We start from the raw sequence: 24113 nt of genomic DNA, 5'->3' as shown, positions 1-24113 counted from the left end.
TCTTTTAATTGCATGATTTTACACCTTAGGTTGGCTTGAAGTAGTTTACACTTACGGTGTCTACACAGATGCCTGCCATCATGTTGTCACCTGGGTTTTGTTGCTTCAGGCTTTTCTTATGAAATACACTGATACAATTTAAAGAGCATTGGCCTTGGAGACAGGACACTTGGGTTCTGATTCTGCTGCTGGTTTGCTACGTGATCTTGGGGAAATACAGTTACCACTTTGGGTCTTGATTTTGCCTAAATGCATAAAATGGTATCTTTCACAGATTCTTGCCCCAGGTAATGGAAAGGGTCTGGTAAATGTTGCTTAGTCAATTAATTGATGTTCAGAGTCCTGTAACAAAAAATGCTAAGAAAAAAAAATGGTCACACAAAAACGATGACCTCCGGGATCAAATGGGAAAGCCTGTCTGGCTTTTAATCATCACCTGGCTCCTTCCTACCTTTCCAGTATCCTTACACCTTACTCCCCTCCATGTCCTCAACAATGTAGTGACATTACCCACCTTGCTATTCCTCCAACAAGATAACTTATCTCTTGACTGTATTTTCACCAGCTGTCCCCCATACCTGGAATTCTTTCCCTCCTCATCTCCACTTCTAGGCTTCCCTGGTTTCCTTCAAGTCTCAACTCAAGTTTTACTTTCTGAAAGAAACTGTTCCTTTTCCTCTTCAATGCTAGTCCCTTCCTTCTGGGATCATCTCCAATTTATCCTCTCTCTATATTGTTTGTACACAGTTGTTTACATGCTTTCTGAGACCCCATTAGATTGTAAGCTACTTGAAGCCAGGGACTATGTTTGCCTTCCTTTGTATCTCTCGTACTTGGGATGGTGCCTGAAACACAGAATGTGTTTAAGTGCCTGTTGACTTGGTTATTTTTGTTTAGAATTATGATTTAATTGTTGTAGAGTCCCCAAAGTGGAAATCTATTACTGTGTATTGACAACTCATCTGTAACATATTTAAAATTTAGACTTTATTAGGTCTCAGTTCTCTGAGCAGAGAGACACGAACTTATTTATAATATGTATAACTATATGTTTATATTTCCAATATGTACATAAAGTTATCTAATCTCCTGAACTTAAATAAATATAGTCATATTATGCTGTTCATTAACAGTATACAACAATGTCATGGCATAAGTATATACAATGTGTCTACTGTGAGAAAAATCACAGATTCACTTTTAACCACCGTGACAACTACTGACTTCTCATTCATAGATTCACAGTCCTAACATTCAGTTGTCTTGGAATACCAATTAAACTTTTTTCTAAAGAATTCTCTTCGTTTCTTCATAAGACAAGGGTTAGACTTAGTTCTCTCAGGACATAAATTCTTTCATTCCTTATTTGTTCTCTTTTCATGACAGTTAAACTAACTTTTCAACATTCAATTGAATGTTAAATATCTACAGTATCTACAATTTCTTAGGGCGAGGCTATCAAAGCATGTGCTTTTTGTGTGTGTGTATATGTATGTATATTGTATGTATGTGGGAAGTTGTGTGGCATAGTGTATAGAGCACGGGGCTTGGAACCAGCAAGACTCATCTTCCTGAGTTCAAATCTGGCCACAGACACTTACGACCTGTGTGACCCTGGGTAAGTCATGTAACCTGTTTGCCTCAGTTTCCTCATCTGTAAGATGGTCTGGAGAAAGAAATGACAAACCATTCTAGTATCTTTGCCAAGAAATCTCCACATGGGGCCATGAAGTCAGACACAACTGAAAGGATTCAACAACACATGTATGTATGTAAACCTTTCCTATATTGATATAATGCTTTGAAATTTTCCTCACAACCATCCTATGAGATTAATAATGCAAATATTATATTTTCTATTTTATAGGTGGGGAAACTAAGATTTTGAGAGGTTAATCAACATGTTCATGGAGCAAATAATGTGAACCCTGTTCTTCCTAATTCCAGATCTAACACTCTTTCCAGCATACCTTGCAGCCTCTCACTTTGGGAGCCTTCCGGAGAAAAGTAATTACTACTTATATCCTCCAGAGATTAAGAATTTTAAGAGGTCATTTACCTTTAGAGCCAAAGGGGGCTTTAGAGACCATCTAAGTGAACTCTTCATTTTAAAGAGGAGAAAACTGGGGCCTTAGGAAGCAACGCATCTCACTTCAATGTGCAGTGAAGTGAATTCATGATGGAGATGTGATTGAATCTCAGGTGTCCCCAGACTCAGCTCAGTGCTTTGTTCCTTATCCCCATGACTTATCTGACATCCAGATGAGAATTCAGTCCCTTCTCTTGGCTTTGTTCTTCCAACTGACTCTAGAAAAATGTTATTTCAGGTAAGGCAGGGGCAATGGAGAATCATTTTTATAATTCTACTGCCCAACCCTTGCCTCTTCTACGTTCAGATACTTTTCCATTTCAGGGGTATCTTTTTCAGGGCGTGTGTGGGCTAGAAACAGTATTACATATGCCTGTAAGTGGGTGGAGTGAGAGGTGTGGACTATGTCCTTGTTAATGCTTAATCAGCAGTGTGGGGCAACTTATCTAGATGGGATTGGTTGCTGTCGGTTCTGATTTTAAGGTCTTTTAAATCCGGACCTTTTAATAGATCCTCTATTTTCTCTTTTTCTGCCAGCTTTAAAGAGAAATTATAACGTAGGCCCTGCAAGTTACTGTGGGTTGGGATTTAAGATTACAGCATTTAGGAAGATTATGCATTTGATGAACAAGGAGAGGTGGTGTGTGTCATCCTTTGAAGGGCTTACCTTGCATAGGAAGTGAGTATTAATAGTATCTTAGCACCACTGAGATTAATGTCAATGGCGTCAGAATTGGAATGAACTGTGCAGAGTTGTTTGGAAGTTCAGTCACTTGAACATTTTTGGGGAGATTTTGCTCTGTGTGGGTGTATGTGCTGGGGCCAGCCAGCCAAGAGGTTTTTAATATGAAGATCCTGAGAGATTTAAATATCAAATGTGCAAGGGCTAAGTAAACAGCTTTAGCAAAAGTACCAAATGAAAGAAGGCTATCCATTTATGTTCTGAGATAAATTCTTTGAGTGGAAATCATCTCTGAGGAGACAAGTTTGGGCCAAAAGGGGATGTTGAAGCCTAATCTAGTTCTGTCCCATTTTCCTATGAACGCTGATAAGGATGTTAACAGAGGAATGGGATCTCAAGTATCAACGAATTGAGGTGTGTTGAGAGGATGGATAGGCTGTTCCTTATTCTTAACAAGAGTTTTCACAGAACAGATGACCAGAATGGATTATATACAAAAATAAGTTGAGTCTTTAGAGATGTGATCAACTCACAGTGGGTAATACACTTGTATTCCAGAAATTTCCACTGGTAAAAAACATAAATAGGTTGAAAAGGCATTTTGATAAATCTATAGTGTGTCACAAGAAGATGTTAAAGAATAGGTGATGTACCTGACCTTTAGAGGGCAATTGAGATATCCTCCCAAGATTCCTTGGTGTCCTGGTCCATAAGAAACAATAAGAAAAGATCCAGTTTGTTGGAAGGACCATGATTATATACAAGCTAACAATATGTCATAGACAGAGAACTAGACTAGAAAAATGGACCTTTGTTGGAATCCTGCCTCCGCTACTAACTACCTGTGTGGTCTTAGGGAAATAGTTTCCCCTCTTTGGACTTCAGTTTTCTCATCTGGGAAATGAAGGTGTTGGAGTAGGTGATATCTAAATCTGATGACCTTATGTGCTGACATTCAACACTAAGATCTGACCTAAACCCCAGAGATTTCATTCTGGCTTTCAGCCCATCATGAAGTTTCCCAGATTGTGACCACATGCTGCTCTTAGAAGTAGAAATAACACATTGCTTAGTTGTGACACAAAGGGTGAGACAGAAAATGGAGAAAGGCAATTATAGAGGTTATTCAGGAGCCAATCCTCCAATTTCTACCTTAAATATCTATCTTTTTATCTAAATGATGTATGCCACAGCATTTTTGGCATGAATCTGGACAGTTTACTCCATTACCAGTTTTACTTTGTGTGTATAGATATAGTCTTCTCCAGAACTTAGTTTTTTTTTTTAATAGGTTCACTATATATAATCAGTTTATTCACCTAAAAAAGAGAAATGACTCCATTTCCTTGAGTTAAACTTTTGATCCTAGAAAGTGCAGATGTTCCAAAAGTGAATCTCTCTGAAATATGCTTCCTGCTTCTTAGCAGAAAAGTGATAGACTAGAGATGCAGAATGAGACATGGATTTTTCAGACATGGCAAATGTGGTGATTTGTTTGCTTATCCTTATTATGGGAGTGAGGTAGGCTTCTATGGCAGGACAAACTAATGGGCAGTAATAAAAATACAAAAAGAGAAAGAAAGAAAACAAAAAAAAAGAAAAGGAAGGAAAGGAGAAATGGAGAAAGGAAAGAAGGAAGGAAGGGGAAGGAAAAAGAGGAACATCAATAAAATATTAAAAATCTACAGAAGAAAACACTTTCAGAGGAAGGTACAAACAGGAAACGTTACTACCTTGTTAAATATACCTTTCACTTAAAAATACAATATTTAAGGGCCAGCTAGGTGGCACAATGGACAGATCACCAGTCAGGAGTTCAAATCCAACCTTAAATGCATACTAACTGTGTGACCCAGTCATTTAACACTGATTTCCTCTCCCTCCACAAAAAAAAAAAATAGAATATGTAACTGAAATGTTTTTTGATGATTAAGTTCATGAAAAATAAAACAAATCGTAATCTGTCTATAATTTCTGCATACAGACCAGCTTAAGGACTAAATTATATAGCATCATCTTTGCAATAAGTCACATTTCTATTGTAGCGGAACTCATCTGATCTGCTAGACAGACATCACTCTTTGAAGCATGCATGGAAACTGATCTGTGCCCTGACCACTTGCTTAGTAACATGAAGTTCAGAGGTTCTGGGTTGGTCTCTGTGTTTTCCCATGATTGGGATTGTACAAAGAAGACTGGCCACTGAGCTAGGAAGAGGGGCTCACTTAGCAGACTTTAAGAAAAGTGATTGTCTTTTCTTTCTTCCTCTCTTTGGACTATGTGTTTTGAGACTCAGGTAGACTTTTCTTCAGACTTCCAGCAAATTGAGGGGAAGGTATCTCTTTTCTCTCCCCCTGGTAGCAATGGTGACTAGCCATACATGGCAGTTGGTAAGAACACGTATTTGTCTAACTGGGCCTAAGACTCCATTTCAGCTGCCCACATGTCTCTTCTACTTTGTGTTCCCTTCCCTGAGCACCAGTGACAAAATAACAATTCCATGATGGGTGTTTTTGAGTCTTGGCAGTTAATACATGAGCTCAAGAGTTGTTCTTTAGTCTGGGTGCTGGCTCCCTAGAAGGGGGTGATTTCTATGACGATTTCTTGGAGGAGAGAATGTTAACTATACCAGAAAGATATTAGAGATGAAAGAACTAATATTACATCCTAGCTTGCCAGGAGATCTGGGTTTTTGATTTGCATAGGCAGAACAGGTCAGAGATGGAAGTAAATCATCTGTACAATAGGGCCATAAGTTTCTCAAGAGAGTATAATAAGACTCATAGGTTCTTGATTCGTGTTGTAATGGTCAGTATGCACTTACGAGTCTTTTGCGTTTTAAGCATTTCTTTTGTAGTATAGGAAATAAATCATTCTCCTATTCCTGATATCTGCTATTCTGTAAAATGATGAATCTTTCTATAAAGATTGGGGGGTGATGGAGGGCAGATTCTTCTTCTTCCCCTTCTGGCCCATATGGACCATTTAGCTTTGAAGGGGAGCTCCCCTGTAGAAGTGGTTCCAAATACAATTTGCAGTCTCTCCAACTCTCCTAGAATTCCCAGAAATTCATCCAATCCATAGCTATTAAATGTCCCTGAAATTGTTCAAGCAATCTAGTTGTTTCCTTATTGGGAGGAGGAGGTATTCAAATCTTATGTAAAGATTAAGGAGAGGCAATCTTTATAGCTTTAAATATCATCAACCCTTGTGATTACATTACATTCTGGACCTTTTGTGACTATATCAACTGAGGTATGGGGGAAAACCCACACTTGCTGGAAGAGACCTTAGACCTCATTTAGTCTATCCTTCCTTCTTCTATTGTGCTAATTTTGTCTATGACATTCTTAGCAAGTGGTTTTCCCCCTTTGCTCAAACACCTATAATGACAGAATACTCACTACTTCACAAGGTAGCTTGCTCATTTTTGGACAGCTCAAAGACGTTCTTAAATTAAGAAGAAATCTGTTTCTCAATAACCTTACTCAACATTTACAAAGCACTCAATATATGCATAGCACAGTACGGGGCACCGGGGAAATACAAAATTGGAATTTTTGTCGTTGCTTAGTCATTGTCACTTTTGACTCTTTGTGACCCCATGGACCATAGTTCTCTAATACTGTCCATGAGGTTTTCTTAGCAATGATACTGGAGTGGTTCGACATGTCTTTCTCCAGTGGATTAAGGCAAATAGAAGTTAAGTGACTTGCCCAGGGTCACACTGTTAGTTTCTGAGGCCACCTTTGAGCTCAGGTCTTTGTGACTCCAGGTGCAGTACTCTATCTGCTGAACCATCTAGATTTAGGACAAGATTTAAATAAGCTATTGCTATTATGGAGCTTACAGTCTAATAAGGAGGTAAAACAAAACAAAACAAAACAAAACCCTAACAACCAGATACAGATATACGGCAAAAGAATACATGGTAAACATCATAATACGTGATAAACTTCCACCTCTTCACCCTAGTACACCCATTTGGATCATCACAAAGCAAGGTTATTTTTTCTCCCTGTTGGAGAAAGCCTTTCAAATGCCTAAAAACAGTTGTTATCCCTATCCTGTTTCTTCCCTATCTCCCACTCCCACCACTACACTTCGTCTCCTTTTCCTCAGGGTTAATTCTCCTAGTTCACAGGGTCATAAAGTTTAGAGCCCTCAGGAACCTGAATGATCGTATTTTCCAGTCATTCATTTGATAGATGAGGAAAGTGAGTCTCTTAGAGCTGAAGGGGCTTGTGCCTTGTAACTAGGCACTCAGAGAAAAGAAGACTAAAGGGACATATGATAGCTGTCCTCAAATATTTGAAGGGCTGTCATGTGGCAGGAGAGGAGAGGGTAGGGAAAACTTCTAGAACAATTAAAATTGCCAGTAGGTAGTGAGCTTGATAGGCAGTGAGCTCCCCATCACCATAGGTCTTTGAGTACTGACCACTTGTCAGGGATGTTTTCAAGATAGGTCCTGCTTAGGTGTGATGTTCTTTCCAGTTCTGAGAGAATATTAAGTGGCAGAGCTAGGGTTAGAAGTCAGGTCTTATGCCAATATTAGAGCTCTCTATACTTTTTTTAACCCTTCCTTAGGCAACACAATCCAGGCAGTTGATAAATTGATAAAGTCAGTCAACATACATTTATTTAGAGTTCTATATGTACCAGGCACTGTGCTGCTTATGTAAACACTGGGGATTCAAAGGAAAGCAAAAATTATCCTTGCCCTCAAGGAATTTATCATCTAATTGTGGAGACATGTAAATACCTGGGTACATATACATACACACATATATGTTGTAAAATAATCTCAGTGGGGAAGTTACTATCAGTTGGAGTAGGGAGTGGGAGGAGGATCCTGAAAAGATCTCATGCAGAAGATAGAATTTGAGCTGAGGCCTTAACCTAAGAGACAGATGTGAAGATCTAGCAGGCTCATTCCAAGCATTAGGGATAATCGATGCAAGGTCATGGACACAGAAGACTGAATGCCACTGGGGAGGGATTGCAAGCAGACCAATTTAGGTGAGTATAAGAAAGCTGGAGAGTGAAGTTAAGATTGCATCATGAAGAGCTTTAAATGCCAAATGGAAGACTTTATATTTAAATCTGGATGTCACAGGGAATGAATCAAATAGTGGCATGATATGGTCATTTTGGAGGCTGTGTGGAAGATGGATTGGAGTCAGGGAGAAACTTGAGTTAGGAAGACTATTTTAATAGTACAGATGAACAATGACAAAGTGAAAGACAATGTTTATTTACATCATTAGTTCTGTAATTGAGGATGGGGTTCCTTCCTCTCCCCTACTTCCTGTAATAGTAATGGAATTTAAAGATCCCCCTGTATTGGCTTGGTTTTTGGATTGATTGTGTTAAAACCCAGAGCTTGTGAATCCCACTTGTGAGATGGACTTGTTGACGTGAAAAGAGAGGGCTGAACTGGGAGGAACTGGTGACGTAAATTTAGAGAGACACAAGCAAAGAGAGAGGCAGAAGAACTTTTTGGAAGCAGCATCTCGGAGGCAGAGAGAGACAGAGAGGATTTCCGAGGGCCAGTTTGAATTGCCCAGGACTTTTGAGAGCTGCCACCCAGAGCTGCCAATGACTGAGGAGACATGGCTGTTATGCTGGTACTTTGTCTGTCTGTTTTGATGTTGTTTTGCCAGATTTGTCCACTGGTGAAAGACAGTCTTGCTGTTGCAGAGGTCCTGGAACCTCACTGTTGGTTCAGAGCTCCTGAGACTGTTCTGCAGACAGAGAGTGAATTCTGTCCACTGGTGAAGGACAGTGCTGTTGTTGCAGAGGTCCTAGAACCTGGCTGTTGGTTCAGAGCTCCTTTGACTGTTCTGCAGACAGACAGTGAATTGTGCCCACTGGTGAAGACCAATTCTGTTGTTGCAGAGGTCCTGGCACCTTACTGTTTGTTCAGAAACCCTGAAGAAGGATTTTCTTGTTGTAGGTTTACAGAAATCCTGGAAGGGGGTTTTGCTAATGTTTTCAGGGGTCCTAGGACTGTTCTGCAGACAGAGAATGAATTAATGAGGATGCTGGCAATGTATCTTGTGGCCTTGCTAAGCTTTGTCTCCCCAGGAACAAAGATTGCTGAGAACATGCCTTGGGTCAAGATGAAGAAAAGAGCTCTCTTTGGGTATTAAATGCTGTGCTTAAGCTTGTTGTAATTCTGGGGTAGATTCAGTTGTGATCCAAGGGTGGGAAACTTTTGACTTTTTTGTGCTCTGTGATTGGACAAATGAATGTACTTTACTAATGACTGGAAACTAATCTCCATTTGAGAAGAGGGGCTTTGTGATGGACTAAATGAATGTACAGCCTAGGGGTGGAGTAGTATTTAGAAGAGGGACTTTGTGATTGATTAAATGAATGTAATGTCCAGGGGTGAAGTAGTACTTGATCACATCGAATTACACTTGGTGAATGCTGTATTTTGAATTATGCTATATTTTGATTTTCTCTGTTCTTAATTTTTCACTGAATAAAATGGAGGGCAGCTATGCTGGTATTTTGAACCTTGGGAAGTTGCCTTTGCTTGGCATTATACTCCCCTCCAAAGATATATATGTGGACAGAGCTGAGTTGCTAGCCTCTATTAGTTAAGCCTCACTAGAACTGGTTTAAACAACATTTTCTCCCATATAGAGCAATTCAGTCTAGTGGATAGAGAGCCAGTCTTGAAGCCAGGAAGACCTGGGCTCAATCCTGCCTCTGCCACATTCTGGCTGTGTGACTCAGGGGAAGCCACCTAACCTCTCTGAGCACTCAAGGTAACTGTCTAAAACTAAGTGGAGAGAAAGGTGCCAAATAGTATTAGTGAAGGGAATTTCCTCTATCAAGAACTCCTTCTGTTCACAAGGCCAATCCCTATGCTTTCACACATCAGACTGTGGGAGAAAAGCAGGTCACCTGGTTTCTTGAAACTTAATTAAGGAAAAGTGGGATTAAAAAAAAAAAAAAGAAAGGGTTTCAAAAGGAAAAAAAACCTGGGCTGCCTTGTCCTTACCTTGTTCCTGAAGGGTGGAGCACCCTGCCTGGGGAAATGGAAACCTGGAACAAAGACGTGTTTTTGAAATGTCTGTGGCTCTGCTTTGCCTCATCCCTCCTGCTGGATCTGAAGGTGGGTTTGCCTGTTTTTATTCAGGACGCAGACCATGAAATATTTTCATTTTTGGCTTGTTCCATTAGCCCTTTCAGACCCTCTATCAAGCTCACCCTTTTCCATAGTGCCCTGAAGGTGATAACTCTAAAAGGGTCTAGTTGTGTGACAAGGAGAGAGGGCAGGCCAGGGGAAGACAGGAGAAAGGATTGTTTCCCTTTCTCTCCCCATTCCAATCTCCTTTTTTGTTTATCTATTGATTTTAATCCTGTCCACAGGTTTGAAGAAAACAAACAAAAAATCCCAAAGATTTAAGGAACCCAGTTCAGGCCTCAACAAGATAAAAAAGTTATCAAACTAGTTTTTGGAGCAAGCACAGTTAAGAGATTACTCCATCTCAACTCATTTAGATTTGGGAGGGACTTTTGAAATTATTTAGGTCTAGTCCAAACCTTTCCTTTTCCAAAGGAAAATCTGCTACAGACCTAAGCAAGGGGGATTCAATGAAAGGCAAAAACAAGCCCACAAGGAACTTACAGTCTAATTGGGAAGACATGTAAATACCTGGGTAGACACAAGACATATACATAGTAGTTGTAAAGTAATTTTAGTGGGGGCAGCTAGATGGTGCAGTAAATAGAGCACTGGCCCTTTGGTCAGGAGGTCCTGAGTTCAAATCCGACTTCAAACACTTAACACTTACTAGCTGTGTGACCTTGGGCAAGTCACTTAATCCCAATTGCCCTGCCTTCTCCCCTCCAAAAGGGCAAAATAATTAGTGAGAGCCAATGCAAAGTCGTGGAGACAGAAGAGGAAAAGTGAATCGTTCAGGATCACATGGGTGGTACAATGCAAAGATGTGAAGCCAGATCTTGTGACTCCAGTGTCAATGCCTATACCATTGGACCAGGTTTCCTTTTGATAGGAGTTGCCATGTTTCTGAGGGCAAAGAAGAGGGACTTTGGAGACAGACTAGGAATTCTTGCATCTTCCCACGGCAAATAGATGTATTAAGATTGGTAGTTTCAAATGCCTTTCTTTTTTTTTCTTGGAGCTCACATGATACCTTACGGATCATCTAGTACAAATTCCTCATTTCACAGATGGGAAAACTGAGTTTCAGAGAGAGAAATCAACATGACCAAAGTCATACAGCAATTTAATACATACAGCTAGGACCAGAATCCAGGAAATCCTCTAACTTTAAATCCTGTGCTCATTCAGAAAGCCCCCTTCAATATAGTTTATAGGATTTGGATCTGCAAGGGATCATCTAGTCCTCATATTATCCTGTATTTCCTTATTATTTACATGTTGCACCACCCTGGGGCTTAGCAAAGTGCCATGAAGCAAGTAGGATTCATGAGGGCAACAGACAAGTCACTGAAGCTGGGAGAGGTTAAGTTCACATAGATAGCAAATAGCAGTGCCAGGACTGGAATTCAAGTTGTTTGATTCCAAACCCAGTGACTTTTCCAGGGGAATAATGAAGCATGCTTCCTGAACTGCCCTCCTATTCCAAATGGCTGTCTTTGGCCCCAGATCATGTGGTGAAGGGACTTTGGGGTCACTATGTTCCCCTCCAGAGGACCTGTGGGGTGCTCCTCCTCCAGGCTGGTCAGACCCTTTGCATGACCATTGTGGGCTGGCATTTCATCGGGACAGAGGGTGGGGAGGAGGGGTGGGAGAGGTCTCCTCAAAAACAGCGCTGCCCCTTTGCTGCATTCCAGGAAAAGGGTTCTCTGTCCCCATCTGCCAGGAATCCTACTCTGTTTGTAAAAAAATAATTATTTGCTTAAAACATGTGAAGTGCTCCCATAATTTTAATCGGTTTAATTTAAATTTTAAACTACAAATCTTCAACCTCTAATCACTTCTAAACTGAAGTGGTTTTAACCAAATGTGGAGTGCTCCAGGGTTGGAAATGATTATGTTCAGAATAAGCTTTAAGAAACTTTAGAGGACAACTCAAGGGGTGTGTGTGGGGAGAGAGGGGTTGTGAAGGGTGGTGGGGGAATCAAACCCTTGTATCGAGCCACTTTATACAGTTAGAAGAGAGCGAGTCTGTCAAAAATCGTGGGGCCAAAGGGTGAGGCGATGTGTGGCTGTTTGGAAAATTTGGCTGGAAACTGGGCCCCAAGGAAGGGGGTGTCCCGAGGTGGTGCTGCTGCCGCCGCAAGTCTTGGCTAGAGGAGGGCAGAGCTGAGGGTGTTTGCTTGTGTGGGGGCGGCGGGTTGGTCCAGAGGTGGGGAAGGTTGGGGGGAGGAGGCTCTGGAAACTCCTTTGAGGCCCAGGGAGCAGCAGCTGGGGAGGGGAGGGTGGTGATGGGAAAGAGGGGAACTCCTGCAGAGAGCGAGCGCTGCAGGGCAAAGCTAAGCAGGGAAGCAGCCGTCCCAGGAGAAGGGAACCTGGGAGAGCAGCTAGAGCCCTGCAGAACTGGCTGGGTCGGTCCCCCAGGCAGGGAGATACTTTCTCCCTTATTTTCATTCAATTGTCTGTGTCTCTTTTTCATTTCGGTCTCTCTTTCTGTCTCTGTCTCTCTCTTCCTATCTCCCTTACCCACACCCTGCAACCTTCAACCCCCTACTAGGGGTGGGGAGCCTGTGGCCTGGAGGCCACCAGGCTAGTCAATCAGATCCATGATCTAGATGAAATGGAACTAGACATCCTTTTATTTCCTTCACTTCTATTATTCTAAGAGTTTAGAATTTGAAGATTCTCATATCCTATGATTTCATGATTCTTAGAATGGGATAATAAATAATAATAACTAGCTTTTATATGGCACTTTGAGGGTTACAAAGGACTTGTATGATTGAATTTGATCCTAGGAGATTGTCTATTATAATCTCCATTTTTCAGATGAGGCAACTGAGATTGAAAGAATTAAGTGACTTGGTCAGGGTCAAACAGCTAGCTAGTAAGTATCCGAGGAAAAGTTTGAATTTAGATCATCCAATCTCCTGTAATCTATTCATTAAGCCTCCTACCTGCCTGATTCTAAGGTCTAATAGGATATAAAATTCAGGAGAACAAGAATTATTTATTCTCCATCTCTAGTATGTAGTAGGACCTTAATAAATGCTTATTGGTTTATTGATGGGACTGTTTCAGTGCCAGTAAGATTTAGTAATGGTTAGAGCTGACTCTGACTGCTTGGGATGAGAAGCACCTCAGAGTTCCTAACCCTCATTGATGAGAGTGCGATAGACTTTGCAAGTCAGTGATGTCTGATTGGGCAAGCTTTTAGCCATCTACTCCAGGCATATATATTTTCCCTTTTTTCATTCCCTGTCAGTGTTGTCCAACAAGAATGACTGGCAGATTAACTTGTGGTTTTCTCATCTTTTGATGATGACCTTTTTGACAGAATTCCTCATCTTTTATTTAATTTATTATGATTATAATGAAGCCCTGTGTATCTGGCAGATTGAGAATAAAACTGAATACTCCCTCCTTAGCAATTTTTGTCACTTGGATTGTTTCATAAGGGGGAAAAAGGGGAAAAAATGTGTGAATGCTACAGATTGAAAAAGAAGAAAATGTGATTTTTTTATATGAGTAATTATTTAAGATATGGTTATACTATGTACATCTTACTATGCAGAGAAAGGAGCAAATATCTCTAGTTTCTTTTCTTTTACAAAAGTGACAACTTGGGCATATCACATACCCTCTCTGGGCCTCAGTTTCCTGATATAGATATTCATGGAGGTCTCTTCCAGCTCTTTAGTACTTTAGTACTGACAATCTGAGTTCTAGGATTCTAAGACCCCTTCTAAAAAATTGACATTGTTTTCTAGGTTCTAAGACCCTTCTGGCTTTTACATCCTATATTTTCTGATTCCAAGATTTTACCGTCAATTGTATTTCTCCTCCCCCTCAAAAAAACCAAGTAAATTAAAGAAAGAAAAGCAACCTATAATGCTTGCCTCCTATAGCTTCCTCTTTGGTTTGGGAATATTAGTATTTTTCAGGTCATCTTGAAAATTTTTTCCTTTTTGAGCACTTAGAAGTGTACTCAAACAACATGATAAATCATTTAGCTTTTAGAATTTGCAATATCCTTTAAGGATTATAATACTAGGCATTTTTTTGATCAAGGGTACCCAGTTTATGGAACTAGTGACAAATTTAGGTAACTTTATGTCTGAGATACCAGAAAACGGCTTTTCATGGAAATTTTTTACTTTTTGTTATAGCTTTAACATAAACTTTTTGAGGGTAGGAATTATTTCATTTTTGTCATTGTATCATTAGTGCCCAATTCAGTGCACAGTGCAAAACAGGTACCATTAGATTGTAAACTCCTTGAGCCCAAGAACTGTCTTCTGTCTCTTTTTGTATCCCCAGTGCTTAGCATAGGACCTGGTACATATTAGACACTTAATGAATGTTTATTGAATGGATGAGTAAACTTAATAAAGACTTGTTGATTGAGTAACGAATCATTCAATATTTTACCACCATGCAATTTTGCTTGAAAATGTCATGTGTGAGTAAATAACGTTTTTTTGTACATTCTTTGCTGCACTTCTTTTTTCATCTCTAAGAATAAAGAAAACAGACACATACACATTCAATTCTACTGTAATCCCTGTTTAAAAAATGTGGATTTGTCCCATTGTGGTTCATAAAATTAGGGAACATTTTGAGCATGACTTGAATTTTGAGTTTGTTTTTATTCAATGCTTGTAAGAAACAGTGGGAAGGTAGAAACTGCAACCCTTCTGATACATCTCTAGAAGCAAGCTTCCGGTCTTTGTCTTTGTTGTATATCTTCTAGTGCAGTAGGAACTATATGCAGAGAAGGCCTAGTCAGCACCACCCTTTACATCCAACTCCTGTTATCATGGTTCCTGGAGCTTCACCCTACCCAACTTGCTTTGGTACAGGCCAAGCAGAAGCCTGCGGCCACCAATGTGGCCACTGTTTATTGTAGTATTTATGGATTTCTTAACCATTTAACATATACAAAGCTGTGCTACTATTTTTTTATTATTTTTTTTAATGTGCCCCTAACCCCTCTTCCCCTATGATCCCTGTGGCTTTTAATTTTGTATAGCCCAGTGCTTTCTGGGAACACATATGTTGAATTATAACAGAACTGACTGTATTTTTAAAAGCAAGATAGACTAAAGGCTTAGTATAATAGTGGAAAGAATGGAAGACTCTAAGAGACCCCATTCCTACTCAAGAACTGGCCATGTGACCTTGAGCAGGTCACTTCCCGGACTTCATGTTACTCATCTATGAAATGAGGAGTGTTTGATTAGATGATCTATACGGTCTCTTCCTACTCTAACTTTCATTGGTTCTACAGTCTGAGTGTTATTTATTTTCTATCAGTTTCTAAGCATTTTGTCATTTTATTCCCTTATTTGATAGCAATGGTGGTTAGTATAGCTCATTATCTCTCTATCCTCTTTAAACTCCTCTCCCTCCTTCATTTCTGCCTTCCCTCTGCCCCAGGTTGGACATGTAGCTTAATTGGCATTCTACATCTTCAACGTTTTCTCACTGGACTCTTCATTCTTTCTTCTTTTTTTCTCTTCAAGTTGTAATACATTTTAAGTTGTCAATGCAATCAAGTTCAGCCTTCCATATATCTATCATTTTGCTCAGCTTGACAGGGTTAAGTTGGTTTCTTTTAGTGATAATTGTAATTAATTGGCTATAGATTCGACTTCAGTAACTTTGAAGTTAAGTAAAAATGACAAAGTAGGAGCGAATCTGTGATATTTCTCAATCACACAGCATCCCCCAACCCCAATGGATGTTCCTATAAAGCAGAGTGGGAATTATATGAGTATTGGGGAGCCAACAGAACTGAAGATTTGACTTTGGCCATTAGGATAAGAAGTATAGTTCTCCTGAAACTCCCAAAGAAGGGCACAGAACTGCTAAGGTCAAGCCACAAAGGTGACGAACAAGGAGAGCCATATGTTCAGTAAGGTGTGTTTATGAATTGTTTCTGGGTGAGGGACACTTACTTTGTTGGATACTAAAGAAAGAGACTTAAAGGTTGTCGACAAGCTACAAATCTGGAGCAGGAAGACTGTAAACGTGTCCCTTGATTTAGGTTTTGTCTCTCCAGGTATTTATCCTTGATGGCAGAGACCATGCCCTGTTGTTGGTGGAAAGAACACATGACTGGAAGTTAAAATCTTGCCTCTGCTATTTTCTAGCTGTGTGATCTGGGACAGTTGTTTAACATCTCTGGGCCTCCGTTGTCTAGGGTTCTTAATCTGAGGTGGTTAGATTTCAGGGTGGGGGGTGTGGACTTTGATGAGGAGAAATACATCTTTATTTTCACTAACTTCTAACAAGAAGACAGATTTTGAAATAATAAGTAGCAGCTAGGAAGCCTCTGATACAAATATTTACAGAATAGCTTTGACACTGGTCAGAAAGACTGTTCTTTCTTATACCCAGAATTAATACAAGATTATGTGTGTAGTGGACTGGATTTAAAGCCAGAGGACCTGGCATCCAGTCTCAGATCTGCTCCTTATTTGCTTTTGTGGCCTTGAACGTCAGTTTCCTTATCTATAAAGTGAGGATGGGAAGAAGCAGAATTCATTCTCATTCTCTGTCTCAGGTCCCTTGTATTTCATCCTTAGGTCTTCTTTTAGAATTCTGACATTGCATGGAATGTACTTGATATGTTGGTGTTTCATGAAGGCATGTGAGTTTGATCCTGTGCGAGAACTCTAGTAACCTGGGCCTGGTAAAGGCCTTGGAAAGACCATAACTTCAGGGTCACAGAAAATTATTTTGTGAGTGTGATGATGGAAAAAAGGGCAAGGTTCTGATTGGCACAGGGCTTACCACAGAGCAGTTACTCATTAAATACTGGTTGGATTGAAACCAACCTCTTGAGTTTCCTGGGCCTCCCTATTGACATTTAATATTGCTTAGAATTCCAAGGAAGGGATGGACAAACCTCTGTTTGATGGTTCTGCCTGCAATAGACTAATACTCATCTACCTGTGTTGTGACTTGAAAGTGACCTTGGGTAATGATTGTGACTATAGAGTATAAACTCAGGAAGGTCTTAAAAATCGAGAAAGGCTTTCAGTGTAGGCCTAGTAGGGCAGCTGTGTGGTACAGTAGATAGCAAACCCTGACTGGAGTTCAACTCTGGCCTCAGACACTTACTAACTGTGTAACCCTGGGTATGTCACTTGACTCTGTTTGCCTCAAGTTTCCTCATTTATAAAATGATCTGGAGAAGGAAATGGCAAATCACTTCAGCATCTCTGCAAAGCAAACTCCAAGTGGAGTCATGTCTTTGTGACACAACTGAAACAAGTGAAGAACATTAACAACATGGGCTTAGTAACAGATTGTGCATTTGTCATCTGAGACAGGCTTGGTGAGCTTCATCATCAGCAGGTTGGCTACTGTGTGATGAATTCTTTGGTCTTAGCAACTTATGAAGACTGTCTGCTACAGGCAGAAGGGCTGTAGTGTGCGTCAGCAAAGGGGATGCCCACACCAGTGAAATCTTTTGCTATTTTTGAAGCTGTTCCTTTTGTTTTTCATATAGAATTTTATAGACTATAAACCACTTTAATGTACACTATCTCATTTAATCCTTATAACTCTGGAATTATTACCATTTCATAGATTAGAAAACAGATCTCTCTTCTCTGAATTCTCATCATATTTTACTTATCTCTTTTGCCCTTATCACCGTTTGCCATTTATTACTGTTTTTATGCCCATATCTTATTTCCAGTATTGAGCAGTGAATTTACTGAAGTCAAGGACTGCGTCATTCATCTTTGTATATTCCTCATCAAATAGTACAGGAACTCGAGCATACTAATTGCTCATTAAATGTTTGTTGGCTAAATAAAATAAATAAATTCATCTGAGGTGACTTGTCTGTGGTCTGCCTGTCTGGCTCTGGCTCTCTTGCATTGACAAAAGAATACACACACACAGACACACACACACACACACACACACACAGACAGGATTAAAACCCTTCTGACCTCCTGGATCTTTTTCTTCCTGCTACTCCATGCTGTCTCTCCTCTTTCTCAACTTCAGCCTCCATCACCCCAGACAGAATCACAAAATATTGAGTTAGATGGGATATCAGAGGTCACTAGTCCCATGAGTGAGCAGAAATTCCTTCTACAACTTTCCTGACAATAAGTCACCCAGACTCTGTTTGAAGGATAGAGATACATTGATAGAGAAACAAAGACTTCAAGGTGCTTAGGAAATTAGTATTGAAACAAAATCAGAGTCTCAGAATCAGAAGGGATCTTAGAGGCTCTCCAGTCTGATCTCCATCTGAATAAGATGTTTCCATCTACTCAACAAGTGGTCATCTAGTCTTTCCTTGAAGAACTCCAGTGAGGGGGAATTCACTAGCTTCAGAAGCTGTTCATTGCACTTTTCAACAGTTCAGATTATTGGGAAGTATTTCTTTATATCAGGTCTTATCTACCTCTCTATAGCTTCTACCCTTGTTCCTAGTGTGCCTTCCTAGGCCAATTAGAGGAAGTTTACTCTCTCTTCTATATAACAACCTTTCAAATGCTTAAGGACAGTGATCATGCCCCTCCCTAAGCCATCTCTTCTCCAAGATCCAGTTCCTTCAATGAGCCCTCACATAGCAATACCTTAAAGTTCTTTGTCATCCTCTGAATACTCCCTGGTTTATCAATGTTCTTTATAACATGTAGTTTCTAGAACTGAATATGATACTTAAGATGTTGTCTGACGAGAACAAACTACAGAGGGACCCTTACCCCCCTGCTGGATACTCTGATACTTCTATGGATCTATGATTTCATTGATGTGGGCACTCCCTCCTGGAATGCAGATCACAACGCATCCTTTGCATATCATCCTGTGTAAATCTTGTCTGTATGTTCCCTTGAATCATCTAACGGTGGGCCATCCAATGTGCTTTAGGTCTTCCTTTAGAATTTTGACATTGCATGGATACCAGTGAAGCATGAGCTCTTCCATTGATTAACCACTGTTTGTTTTCTTTCCCAATGATACACTTCTGTGATGACATCATTTTTGTCGCCTCTTTCCTGAAATTCTTGGTTGATAACATGCTGCAATTTACATGTGCCCATCGCATGCCTTTCCATTCCCTTTGGGTGAACCTTAACTTTAATTCTAAGGAGACTGTGGCATTATGTGACTTGCAGTCATACAGTATCACTGGAAAAATATTGTCTTTAAATAAAGGAGAGAGAGATATACTGATACAAAATGATCTAGGTAGCACTTGGAAAACAATTTAGACAATGACAATAACAATGTAAACAGAAAGAAGAAGAATAACAAAGAGTAAAGCTAAGCACTACACAATTATAATAACCAATCTTGGCTGTGAATGAGATTAGAAAATGAATTTCCCTCCGTTCTTTGCAGAGGTGGGGACCATATAGTGCATATGTTGTATGTACTGTCAACTGCGGTTTATGTCTTGGTTAGTTTTGGTGCATTTTAGTTAGATTTTTAAGTTTTTTTCTTTCTTCCTCTTTTCTGTTTTAAAACATGGCTTTTTGTGTAAAGGACAGGGGAGCTATATATTTGGAAATGTTGATGTAAAAATAAAAAAATATATAAATTAAAATTAATTTTAAAATAAGATGAGGTATTGTTCCAAAGAGAGGCTTTAGGTTGTTAAAAGCATCCTAAAGGCAATCTAGCTTATTCTCCTCCATTTGTCCAATTCTGGTTCTATTTTATTATTCATGTACAGTGTCTGACCAAAATAAATGTACTCATGGCTAAATGAGTAAGCAGGTGAGTGGCACAATGGATACAGCACTGGGCCTGGAGTTAGAAATTCAAATCCAGCCTTGGACACTTTCTAGTTGTGTGAATTTGGGTAAGTCACTTAAACTGTTTCAATTTCTCACCTGTAAAATGGGGATTATAATAGTTCCTACCTTCTGAATTGTGAGGATCAAATTAGGTGATATTCATGAAGGTATTAATATAGCATCTGGAGCATAATAGGAACTATAAATGGGAGTAGCAGTAGCTGTCATGGTGCAGTGGGCATGGGGTCAAGAAGAATTGAGTTCAGATCTAGCCTCAGCCACCTCTTAGCTGTGTGACCTGGGTAAGACACTTAAAAGGGGATCTGCCTCAGTTTCCTCAACTGTAACATTGAAATAATAATAGCACTTTCCTCACAGAATTGTTGTGAAGATCAAATGAGACAGTATTTGTAAAATGCCTAGCAAAGTCTTTGGCACATAGTAGGCACTTAATGAATGCCTATCACTCCCCAGTTGGATTAGCCCAGTGGGTTGTCTGTACCACTGCATATGGGCAATGGGTATTCTTTATTCACCTTTTTCCCCCTGAGGTGGATAATTAGACTGGTAGAGCCAACATACTAAAAAAGACTTATTCAGAGCCATACTAAAGTCCTCAAAAATATTTAATAGATTGGAATAAATAAATAGATTGGACAAAATAACAAAATTCATATGGAAGAACAACAAGTCAAGAATATCAGGGGTAATAAAAAATGTGAGAATGAAGGAGGTTTATCAGTATTAGATCTCAAACTGTACAACACAGCAGTTGTTAAAATTGCTTAGTTCTGGTTTAAAAAAGAGATAGATTGATCAATTGATTATATGCAACAGATAGAAACAAAAAAAAATGTCAATATAGTGTTTGATAAGCCTGAAAACCTCACTTACTGGTGGAAGACTCACTATTTAAAAAAACATTACTAGGAAAATTGAATAACAGTCTGGTGGAGGTTAGGTTTAGACCAGCATCTCGCATCATATGCCAGCATAAGCTTTAAATGGATATATGACCTAGATGTAGAAGGGAAATCAAAAACCAGGATAAAATCATTGGCACACTGTCTCTGATGATGGTCTCATTTTCAAGATATATAAGGAATTGATTCAAATTGATAAGATTAAGAGTCAATCCTCATATCCTCAAAAGGATATGAACTGACAAGTTTGAAAGGAAAAAATGCAAAGTATAAGCAATCAAAAATGGTCTAAATCATTAATAACTAGAGAAAGATAAGCTAAAGCAACTTTGAGAGTCTTCTTCACATAAATCAGACTTAAAAAACGAAAATAAAGGAAATTCAAAAGGTTGGTGGAACTTTCGGAAAACAGATATACTACTGAATTACTGGTAGAGATGTAAATTGTTCAATCTTTTTTTGAAAAAAAAAGTTTGGAATTATACCCAGAAAGTTACTAGACTATGCATATCTTTGATCCATATCTATCTTTTTATCCAGCTAGCTAGCTATATAACTACATATCTATATCTATATATATATGTACAAAAATATGTTTAGCAGTTCTTTTTTGTGGTAGTCAAAAATTGTAAACTAAGATGTCCTCATATTGAAGAATAGCTAAATAAATTGTGGTATATGAATGTAATACAATATTATTATGCCATAAGAAATGATGAAATGGACAGTTTCAAGGAAACTGGTAAGACATTTATGAACGGATGCACGACAAGGAGAAAGATTTACACAATGATAACAGCATTATAGAGAAAAACAAATTTGAAAGATTTTAGAACTGTGATCAACAAAATGATAAACTTTGAGTCCAAAAGAATGAAGATGAAATAGGCCACTCACCTCATGATAGAGAGGTAACAGATTTAAAAAGCAGAAAGAGATACACTTTTGTGGATATAGTTAACTTGGGACTTTGTTTTGCTGTACCATGTAGGTGTGTGTTGAGGATTTATTTTTCTTTCTTTTATAATTTGCTCAGTGGGGGCAAGAGGCAGTGAGAAGGAGGCTTAATTAAAGCATTCATAATTTTTGTCTCTGTAGGCCTCAAGGTCTTGAATTATATGAAGTCTAAGTTCCATTCTGCCTTCAAATACTATGACCCAAGATCATCTTGTGCAACATTCAGCTCTGTGTAAGATTTTGACTTAAAGTAATCTGGAAAGGCAGGTGGTCATATTGAATTGACTTGAACATTTCCATTTGTCCTCACTCATTCATGAGTAGTTCATTTCATGTTGAGTTCATCACATCCCATCAGATGATGTAACCGTGATACTTCTTTTTGTACATATTGGCCACGTGTTTTCTCTATTTGTGTGCCTCTAATGTGTGAATACTATGTAAGTTCACTCTCCCCACTGATACAGAGTGAATTTGTGAAAAACGAGCCCCAAGTATAAGTGGTATGATATTTTATTCCAATTTTTATTATGCTATTTCCTTAAATATATTTGCTTTTAATGTCTTCTGGTTGACAAAAAAAGTAAATGTGTTGGTATGTTGGTTTTTTTTTTTTTTTTGCTTTTTGGAGGGGGAAAGCAGGGAATTTGGGGTTAAGTGACTTGCCCAAGGTCACACAGTTAGTAAGTGTTAAGGGTCTGAGGCTGGATTTGAACTCAGGTCCTCCTGACTCCAGGGCCAGTGCTCTCTTCACCATTCTACCTAGCTGCCCTGGTATGTTCTTGTGCATTGTAATTTTGAGTCTATACAAACCTATAGTGTACCTTAAATTTGGAAAGATATTCTGGGAGCACTACATGTGAAAGTGGGGTGCCACAGGTCATAGATACATTTATATAATACTAATAAAATCTGTGATTAGTTGCTTATTAATCAATTAAGAGTTTTACTGTATATATACCAGGATTTATATTTGTGTGTGTGTGTGTGAAAGTTGTAATGAGTAATCTGTGTACAATATTATTCCCCCCTCCCTCAGTGGAATATAAAATCATTGAGGGTAGGGACAATCTTGATTTTTGACTTTGTATCCCCATTTTTTTCACTTCTATTCTTTGCAGGACAATAATATTTACTAAATATAAAGATGACAGCCAATTCCTTTCAACTAAAAAATTCCATGATTATTTTTCATTCCTAAACTGTACATTGACTTTATTGCTGTATCTCAGTGATTTGATGGGCATTTCTACTTTCTTGTCTTAACTCTCACCCTTTTAAATTTTCTGTTTGTAATTGTAACTTCAGACTAAAACCCTGATTTCACATGTGGAGAGCTTGGGGCTAGACAGAATGTGGGACTGTCTACAGACATCATAAGTGCTGGGAGCTAATATTATGTGTTAATTGGCACTAATCTAGCCAATAGGCACTGACAAAATGTGTCAGTATCACATTCACAAAGTAACAGATATTAACCATTTGTGTGTGTGTGTATGCGTGTGTGTGTTCATGTTCCTAGGGATTAGTGCAAAGGACGGATGTGTACCCTGGGATGTTTAGGTGGCTGGAGTGGATGAATTACCAGTATGAGGAAAGAGAAAAGTGGATTGTGATGTATTTGAATAAGAGGCCATAAGGTACAGGGAAAAGATTGCTGGTTTGGGGATCCAAAGACAAGGTTTTGAATACTGGTTCCATTACCTGAATGCTCTTGGTCTTAATTTCTTTGGAAGTTGATATAACATCTGAAAAATTAAGGAAATAGAATAATAACCCCCAAGATTTCTTCTGGCTTCTGGATTCTTGTGATCTGCTGTCAAAGGATCAGAGACTTAAAGCTGGAAGGCATCTAGAGGATAGGGGCTGACCCAGAGTTCACTCCCTGGCAACACCAGCGGTGGGCTTCAGAGGCAACTGCAACAGTAGCAGCAGCTTTAGCAGCTCTCAGCCCAAAGAAGCTAGAGGGGGTCAGACAACTGGCTAGAGAGAGAGTATAGGGCACCCTGAAGTGACAGTGGGTGCAGAACTGCTATTTGGCAGTTCTATTTCCCATGAAAAATTCTGGATCTCAGTTCCATGATGGAGAGGAGCACTAGAACTTGTGGTTATAGAAGGGCGGGGACCCTGGTCACAGCTCCAGGTCCAAGAGGAACACTAGTATTTGCAGCTATCGGGAAGCAGGTGGCCTTCTTGGGTAAAGATCAGAGTGCAGACCAGGGGAATAGTGTTTATAACTCTCTTTGGATCATGCCACCTTGAAAACCTCCAAAACTTGCAGACCTCTCAAAACTAGCTCTCAAAACAGTAGCATAGAAAAGCCTGAAGCTTGGGACAGTGCCTCCCCGTCCCAGATGGGCAGAACCCAACTTTAATATAGAGTTCAAAGTCAAGAAATAGGCTGGGAAAATGAGCAAACATCAAAAACGAAAAAGAACCTGACCATAAAAAGCTACTATGGTGGTAGGGAAGATCAAGACACAAACTCATAAGAAGACAGCAATGTGAAAAATAGCTAAAAGCAAAGTCTCAAGAAAAAATGCAA

At 39.3% G+C, this 24113-nt stretch overlaps 1 long non-coding RNA gene across 1 annotated transcript in view; it reads left to right on the top strand.

The window, feature by feature from the left end:
* Window positions 1-9784: 9784 nt before the first annotated feature.
* Window positions 9785-24113, top strand: part of LOC138173914 (uncharacterized) — a 139057-nt gene continuing 124728 nt past the window's right edge. Inside the window, exon 1 of the long non-coding RNA XR_011171573.1 lies at window positions 9785-9900. This is a non-coding gene — a long non-coding RNA (uncharacterized lncRNA). The remainder of the gene's footprint in view (window positions 9901-24113) is intronic.

The sequence above is a fragment of the Petaurus breviceps genome, unplaced genomic scaffold (genome assembly GCF_028583685.1).
Source record: "Petaurus breviceps papuanus isolate PSGF00001 unplaced genomic scaffold, PetGlider_PUasm1.0 67, whole genome shotgun sequence".
NCBI classification, from domain to species: Eukaryota; Metazoa; Chordata; class Mammalia; order Diprotodontia; family Petauridae; genus Petaurus; species Petaurus breviceps.
The sequence above is the reverse complement of the archived record's forward strand: the minus strand, read 5'-3'. Positions and strand labels throughout refer to the sequence as shown.